This window comes from Salvia hispanica, chromosome 6 (assembly GCF_023119035.1).
Source record: "Salvia hispanica cultivar TCC Black 2014 chromosome 6, UniMelb_Shisp_WGS_1.0, whole genome shotgun sequence".
NCBI classification, from domain to species: Eukaryota; Viridiplantae; Streptophyta; class Magnoliopsida; order Lamiales; family Lamiaceae; genus Salvia; species Salvia hispanica.
Genome location: NC_062970.1, coordinates 5,348,289 through 5,356,869, shown reverse-complemented (window position 1 = coordinate 5,356,869; position 8,581 = coordinate 5,348,289).

The following is an 8,581-nucleotide window of genomic DNA, read 5'->3' as shown; positions in this document are numbered from 1 at the left end:
CTAATCGCGAGATCAAGGCGATATTGGAGAAGACAGTTAATCCGTCAAGGAAGGACTGGAGCAAGAGGCTCGGTGACGCATTGTGGGCCTACAGAACTGCTTTTAAAACGCCTATTGGAATGTCGCCTTACAGGCTTGTGTTTGGCAAGATGTGCCACTTACCTGTGGGTATTGAGCACAAGGCGTACTGGGCAGTGAAAGAGTTGAACATGAAACCTATAGCTTGCGAAGAAGAGAGGAAGTTACAATTACAAGAACTGGAGGAACTTAGGCTGGAGTCATTTGAGTCTGCCATGTGGTACAAAGAAAGGACGAAGTTATGGCATGACAAGAATCTCCGGGTCAAGGAACTTCATGTGGGACAGAAGGTGCTCCTTTTCCAATCCCGGCTCAAGCTGATGCCAGGGAAATTGAAGTCTAAATGGATCGGCCCATATACCATCGTCGGCCTCCGCGCAAACGGAGCAGTGGAGATCCAGGGAAGTGCCTCTAACTCTGTCCCTTTTCTTGTTAATGGTCATAGAGTGAAAGTCTATAGGGATAATTCTGAGCTGTGTGTGGTGGACGAAGTTCCACTACACGCACTCTCTACTATCGCCTAGACGGACGAGGAGGTATTCTCGATGAATTCCTGGGTCAGGTAAATGGTTGACATTTTTGAAAATATGTGCTGAACCAGGGGATCTCGAGGATACTCAAAGGGAATGTGTAAATAGTTTAATTGCTTTGCTAACTAAAGAAAATCCAAAAAAATGGAGTATATACAATTTAAAATCTTCCAAAAATATTTTCGAAGCACCAGACTCCGAAGGGAACCGATGCCTTACATTCTAACCTTGACCTAGGAGTCTGGCGTCTTCAAATTTTTTTAGGGTCATGGTCAGGGAAATCAGCTAGAGGAAGGAAACCTGGAGGAAGAAGTCAAGGAGGGATGGAGATAATTTGAATTTCAAAATCTGGCCGATATTTATGGGAGTTGTACGGTTGCTTACATCACGCCTGCAACCGCACCATCTTTTCATCAGAAAAGGCAACCGTCGCCTCTCTCTCTCCAATAATCCCAATCGACGAAAAAAAACCGAAATTACTCTCCCTTCTCTCTACTTTCGTTCTCTCTCTAGAACACAAACCCTAACCAAAATTCGACCCAGTTTTTGTCTAATTTCAGATCTGCAGTAATGGATTCAACCCAACTCACCGGAAGTTCGCAGCAAACGGTGTACGACGCAGCCCTGTTGGCAGAATTGACGCAGAAATTGGGGAGCGTCGAGAAAGCAAAAGAAGTATACGCCCTGTTCTCCGCTAGCCTAATGACATCCGTGGCGGTCATACCATCACTGACGATTCCGGCAGATTCGGCGGCACAACCGGCAGTTCTCCATGAAGAAGGGCCTCGAGACTCTGGATCTCAACATGCAGAAACCGCTTCACGGGAGGCGGAAAAAGAAGAGGCGGTGCACGAACGGCCGGAGGATGGTGGACAGACGAACAGCGGAGCAGAGGTGGAGACCGAGAAGCAAGGTGACGAAAACCCTAGTTCTGAGGGTAAGGAAGATGGTGAGGGGGAAACCCCTGTTATAGATGACGTTGTGGAGGGGGAAACCCCTATTGTGGACAGTACTGTTGAGGGGGAAACCCCTGTTGTGGAAGAGGTAACTGAGGGGGAAACCCCTATGGAAACTGGGGATGAGACCCCAACTGATTTCAGGGGTGCGACCCCTGAACCCATGGAAGAGGGGGCAACCCCAAGTGATGTCAGGGGGGAGAACCCCATTTATATTGAGGGGGCAACCCCGATGGTGGATGATGAGGGGGAAACCCCGGAAAAATTGATGGAAGAAACAGATCTACATGTGACTGGAGTACCGGAGCCCGCTGAGGGAGGGCTGAACTTGATTGTGGACCTGGTGGATGACCAGGAGGAAGACGAACCCCAGATAGACAAGAGGGCAGAGAGGAGACGAACCAGGAGGAGTCTGCTCGACGAAGTTGATGACTTAGTTCCTGATGCTGCGGAAGCAGAGGAACGTCGCCTGGCCAAGGAGAGGGCGAGAAAAGGAAAGGCAGCGGCGACCTCATCTACCCGGTCAAGGAAAGCTCCCTCCGTCAAGGAGGTTGAGGAGACCCTTTCCCCAGTGACCGAAGATCCCTCTGCCGAGGAACAAGACGAGCCTACCCATGAACCCGACTATGAATCTGAAGAAGCTGAAGAAGAGTTTATTCCAGGACGCCCGGAAGTTTGGCTGACTAAGGAGCTGCTAGAGGCGATGAGGCAGTTCGACGATCAGAAAAGGACCACGGTGTACAAGGAAAGATGTAGCGCCGGGAAGATGGCTAAGTCTGGGAAGCAGTACAGCCCCAGAGAGCTTAAAATGATTGCATGTGACGAGGACTTCCGCGCTTGTATCTATTCGATCGGATTTGAGTGGTTACTGAAGCACAGCCAGGAGAGGGTGCCGGTGGACCTAGCAAGGGAGTTTTTCTCCACTTTTCGATTGAAAAACACCACTGATCTTGACGCGGACTCCATAACTTTCAGGCTTTTTAATGAAGAACATGAGATGAGCATCCGGGAGTGGTCTTTGAAAATGGGGTTGTTCACCCAAGCCGAGGATGATGAGGGGATATGGAATGATAGGATGATCGGTGTGCCGAAGAATACGCCGGGTTTCAAAGTGCAAACAGCATGGGAACTGATCACCCACTCCAAGGCGGGAACGTTTAAGTCCAGCTACTCCAAAGCCTCTCACATCGAAGACCGAATCCTCCGCTTTGCTCAGACGTTTATCAGCTACAACTTGATGGGAACCGCTAATTCAGCTCTTACAACTACCGACCTTTACTTCACTTGGTGCATGGCGAAGGGCGTGAAGGTGCACCTAGGTTATTGGCTGGCTCAAGCATGCCACCAAATGGCGAGCAACCCTGCGCGTCATATGTATACCTGCCACCTCCTCGGCGCCTACCTCCAACGGAACATCGAAATGAAGATTGCCAAAACCGCTCCTTTGGTAGTCATGTGCGAACCCCCGGAGATTTTCAGTGTTGATTATTTTTTCAACAAGGGGTTGCTCCAAGCTCATGGCGCCAAGACCTTCTTCTACTCGATAGGAGACAAGGTAAAGGCGGAGACTGGAGAAGCTGAGGAGGCCATGCCAAGTGAAGATGTTGAAGAGCTGCGTAAGGATGTCCAGGATATGAGAAAGGAGATGCAATTGATGAGGAAAGAAATGGTGAAGGAACTTGGGGGGATTAGGAAGGAATTGAACGGAAGCCGGGAGGAAGTGAAGACCCTGAGGGGCAATATTGCAGATTTGGCGGTGAAGTCTGCCAAACAAAATAAGCGGATGACGGAGGCGGTGGAGCTTTCAATGAAGATGTTGAAGTGGTTGCAGAAGACACTCCCCTTGACCCAGTCGAAGGTAACTCCTGGGTCCAGCAGCGAGGTCAAGCAGCCCGTCCAGAGCAGTCCTTCCGTCAAGCGATCACAACAAACGCTCAAGCTCCCCACCCGTTCCCAAGCAAGTGTTAGTCCCAACAAAATCAAAGTCTCTGATGAAGAAGCCAATACCCGACCAGCCAGAACAGGAAGAAGAAGAGCCGGAGCAGCCGGTGAAGAAAAAAGTGAAGATGACTCGACCCGGAATCCCACCCCAGTCTGGCTCTCGAGGGAGCCAGCCCCAGAAGTGAATCACCCCCCATGACCAAGTAACTTTTATTTTTTTTTGCTTTCAGTTATCTGTTTTTGTTTTTGTTGCCTATTTGTGATATGTATTTGTCTGTGTTTTCTCCCACTTAGCCCACTGCTTGGTCTAAGTGTGAGAAGTTTGTAATTTCTGTTTTGTTGTGTTTTCTCCCACTTAGCCCAATGTTTGGTCTAAGTGTGAGAAGTTTTTTTTATATATAAACTGTTGTTGTTTGTTGCATTGATCTCTCTGTTTCCCCCCTTCACGACGATGGCTTGGGGACAAGCTTGAGTGAAGTGGGAGGGGGAGAGGAGTCAATGCATGTATTTGTCCGCATAATAAGAGTCTTTAGGTCTAGTTTTATTGTGTCGCATGAGCCAGTGAGTATAAATATAATACGGCATGATCCCCTTAGTGAAAGTAATTGAAAATAAGAGGTATTTCAACTTAGAAGTATTTTCCTTTAATAAGCCAAGTCAATCTGAGTGAAGCGAGAACGATAGAGGATGTCTTTACTTACTTAGTTGTGAAGCCCTACTATAATAGCGAGTTATAAGCCTTAAATAACTTCGAGCTAACACATGTTAAAGGGCCGCCACTGAATGCTTAGGGAGAAGAGTTGTGAAAAAGAAAAATAGGGGGATTGGGTTATGAACGTATAAGGCTGGACGAAGTCCAGGGTAAGGTGTTATAAGCTGGACGAAGTCCAGAAGAGGGAAGAGGAAAATGGAGGAATAAGCTGGACGAAGTCCGAGAGAAAAAAAAAAAAAAAAAAAAAAAAAAGGGAAAAAAAAGGGGAAGAAAATAAAAAATATATATATGAGAAAAAAAGGAGGTATAAGCTGGACGAAGTCCAGGGGAAGTTGTTTAAAGGGCGGGAACAATAATAACCTGACCCGGGAAAAAGGAGAAAACTCTCATAACCCGACGCTTCAGTGGTGTAACAATAACTTAAGAGAGAATCGATCCTAACATCCCTGGTGAGGAATGAGTGATCGAGTGAATCCAACAATTGGGTAAGTAAAAGGCTATCTTGACGAACTGACAGATTGGCTAGGTAGAGGAAGGGAAATGGCCTATTTGGAGGAATGCAGTCTGTTGGATTGACCTTAATCTTGTGGGGACGGTTGCCTAAAAGTTGAAGCTAGCTCATGCATATTTGTTTATGTGTTTATGTGTTTGTATGTTTTTCTTTAAGTGTTTAGTTTCAAATTGTGTCTAGGTCTAGGAGACTGTCTAGAGTCTAAAGAGTCGGTCAGGGGATAACCTTGCTTGAAATTCGCCTTATTCTTTTTCTTGTCTTTATACTTGAGGACAAGTATGGTTTAAGTGTGAGCAGTTTGATAAGACTAATTTCATGCATCGGTTATATAGTGAAAAACACTATATTTTGCTGGGTCTAACACAGTTTCTAAGCCAGGTGTGTGACAGAATCGCTAGATCCAGGAGATGCTGGAGGAAACAGTCTAGCGAAGGAATGAAGGAGAAGTGAGCAGAACTTAAGGAAAAGAAGGCTAGAAGAAGGGAGTCAATAGCTGAGGGCAACAAAGTCTATCTATACCTCGCTGGGCCCCACTTCAATGCCTATAAATAGAGGAGCATGCAACACACAAGAGATACCACTTTTTCACTCTTAGCTCACACACAACACACACACTTGGGAAATGGGAGTTCTGGGGTAGTTTTAGGTTCTAAGGGGTCAATTCTTCAGAGAAATTCCGTCGTAACACCGTCCGCGTGAGGGCGAAGATACAATCTACTCCCTCTGTCCCATTACAAATGCAACGTTTTCCTTTTCGGGTTGTCCCACTAAAATGAAACGTTTCCTAAAATGGAATCATCACTCTCTCTACTTTTCCCTCTCTTTACTTTACTCTCTCTTCATTAACTCACAAAACAACACTGCATAAAATCTCGTGCTGGAAACCAAATGTTTCATATTTATTGGGACGGAGGGAGTATTTACTTACGGTTCTTTTGCACTCTATTTCGTTCGAACTTCACTTTTGGAAGTCGAATTGGCTGTTGATGTTACTGATTATCTATGCATTTCTTAGTTTTCGTTATATTTGTGTTATTTCGTGTTGATCTACGTTGATCCTGCTGTTAAGAGTTTTTATTTCGGCGAGTTGCATGTTGATCTCTGTTTCTGTCATTTTGGTGCTCGATCTGGGAATTTGGCTGTAGATCTGCGGTGTTGTTGTTGATCGGAGGTTGTTGGTTGAATCTGAAGTTATGGAATGTTTTTTTTGGCTGGAGTTTGTGTCGGATGCTTGGATCCGGAGTGGATTTAGCGTCCGAGGTTGGATTTGAACAGGGAAAGTCGAGTTATGCATGGTCTTGAGTTTTCTAATTACTTTCTGTTTTTACTTCGTCTAGCGTCCGTAGATCTGTTTAGTTCTTAATTGTTCTTCATTTAATCGTTGAAATCCAGTCTGCTCTGTTCCGATTTCGCTCATACTCTGTTTCTTCCGAGTTTTTATGCAAAATTGGTTGGAGAAGATGATGTCGCTGTTAGTTAGTACCTTAGTTGTTTTTCCAGCTTTTCGTCCGTACTCTGCTTTTTCAGTTATGGTCCCCACCGTCAGTTTATTTCCCGATCTAGGTAATTAGGATAGTTTCTCAGATCTAGTGATTGTTTCGGTTCTAGTTTACGTGCATGCTTTTGTTGTTTCGCCTAGATCTAGCTGTTAGCATAGCAGTTTAAAATCCCAAGTTTAAGTTTAATTTCCTCAACCCAAAAATGCGTGGCAGCAGCCAACCCAAAAACAATTCCCAAATCCTTGAGCATGATTATTACGCATCCATCTCTGTGGGATCGATCCCTACTTCCCTGTGCTAGGTTTTAGTAAAGTGGTTGAGGGTTTTTGAAGAAGTGCTCTGTGTGTCCGACGACCAGGATTTTCCAACGACCAGTGAGTTCCTAGACCGTGTGATCTAGCGGATTTGCTGGACCTAGGAAACCTGTTATTTCTTTCTGTGCACACAGTGACTACTGATACGCCCGGATTTTGCACTGTTTTAAGGCCATTATTTGGTCCGTTTTTGTCATCAAAATCACTCTACATGTCCATTATTTGCATATTCTATACATTTTGGTATTTTGACGTGTTTTGTGAGAAATGTGCATATTTGAGCCGAAAAGGGGAGTAAAAACGCATAGTCTGGAAATCTGGAGTCAGACGGCGACCGGCGACCGCCGCGAAGTTGTACGGCGACCGCCGGCGCCCGGCGGTCAGAGCTATGTGGCGGCCCGCCTCGGAAATTTACGCTAGGAGAAGAGTCTCGCCCGGCGACCGCCGGAGGACATGTGGCGGTCCGCCACCGAAGGGTCAGAGTCTCTGGACTCCAACGCGGCGACCGCCGGCCAAGGTGCGGCGGCCCGCCGGAGAAAGGCGGCGAATCCGACCAGCCCTAGATTTGCTCCAAGATTTACCAAATTTTGAAGATCTTTTCCTTCTATGATGAGGAATAATCTTCCCCTATAAATAGGACCTCAAGCTTTATCAAAAAGAGTTTTTTTTTCCGACACACAACAAGAACACATTCATAGAGATCAAAAGCTAGAGTACTTCAATTGTGCAAGGAGTTGAAGAAGGATTTCAAGAACATCAAGAACGACAAGGATTCAACCTACGGGTTTTATTTGCTTTAGTTTTATGTTCAAATTGCTTTCCCTTCAATCTATGTTTTTAGTTTATTCAGTCATGTGTAACTAAACTCATAGGATTCTAGGGATGTGTTAGTAGCAACTTTGGTTATACAATTCCGTTTTCTATTTAATATCCGTTTTGTTTTTACTTTGTTTCTTCCCTAAGTCAATCATGATGCTTCATAATTGAGTGACACAATTATGTATGATTCAATACAACTTGCTTCATAACTGTGACAGAGTTCTAGCGAGTTAGATCCACTTAGTAGACACTACAGTTAGCTTCCTTTAAAACGGCACTGTTAATTGAGAGTGAGGACTTTTCAAGGGTCTTAGGAGCTTTTTGGAGTTACGTGTTAGGATTGACAACCCTAATGTTAGTAATCAACGTTTGTATCGCATGAGCATAAGCTAGGTGACTCGTCCTTTCAAAGTATTAACTGTGCTAGGGTATTGTAGTTTGGAATTTGTATAACCATAAAAGTGAAAGCACATCCCTGGAATTCCCCTTATCTCTATACTTTCCTCTCCGTGATTTGCTTGTTCTTAGTTGTTTACTGTTTTTAATATTTACTGTTTTCAAAAAGTTTCCAATAATTCTTGCTTCTCCAGATAGTAATTGAGTTCTAGTAGAAGATAGACACTTTGTGTACATCTTCCCCGTGTTCGATACCCGGTACTAACCTTTTGCTATACTATACCTACTCTGTATACTTGCAGGTATTTATAGTGCAAATAAAAAGTGCATCAAGTGGAAGTCCACAATGCATGTTTCCAGTCACACGACGTACATTCCACGTTCCATGGGCAACAACGCAGGACATACGTCACATATCACGTGTCACAAGTATCATGTTGTTGAAATTAAATGAAGAATTTCATGCTTTTGTTTGATGCTCTTGTTCAAAAATTGTGCCACGAAGAAGTATGTAGTGAACTTGTATTCAATGGTGGGATTTTTGTTTAATTTTTGGAATTGCGTTTGATTTTTAGTTTAAGAGAAATGTTCCGCTCAATTTGAGCGCCAGCGTGAGCGACACTACTAATTCTCTCTCTCTCTCTCCTTCTTTTTCTTCCTTCTTTTGTTCTTCCTTCCGCAAATCTAATTCTACATCAACATCTGTTGCAGTTCCCTCTCCATGAATTTTTACTCTAAATTGAAATTCCACAAAACATACTTCCAATTTCTCAGTTCTCCTAAAATTGAAGAAATCTCAAAATTGCAGAGAAGTAAAACCCACAA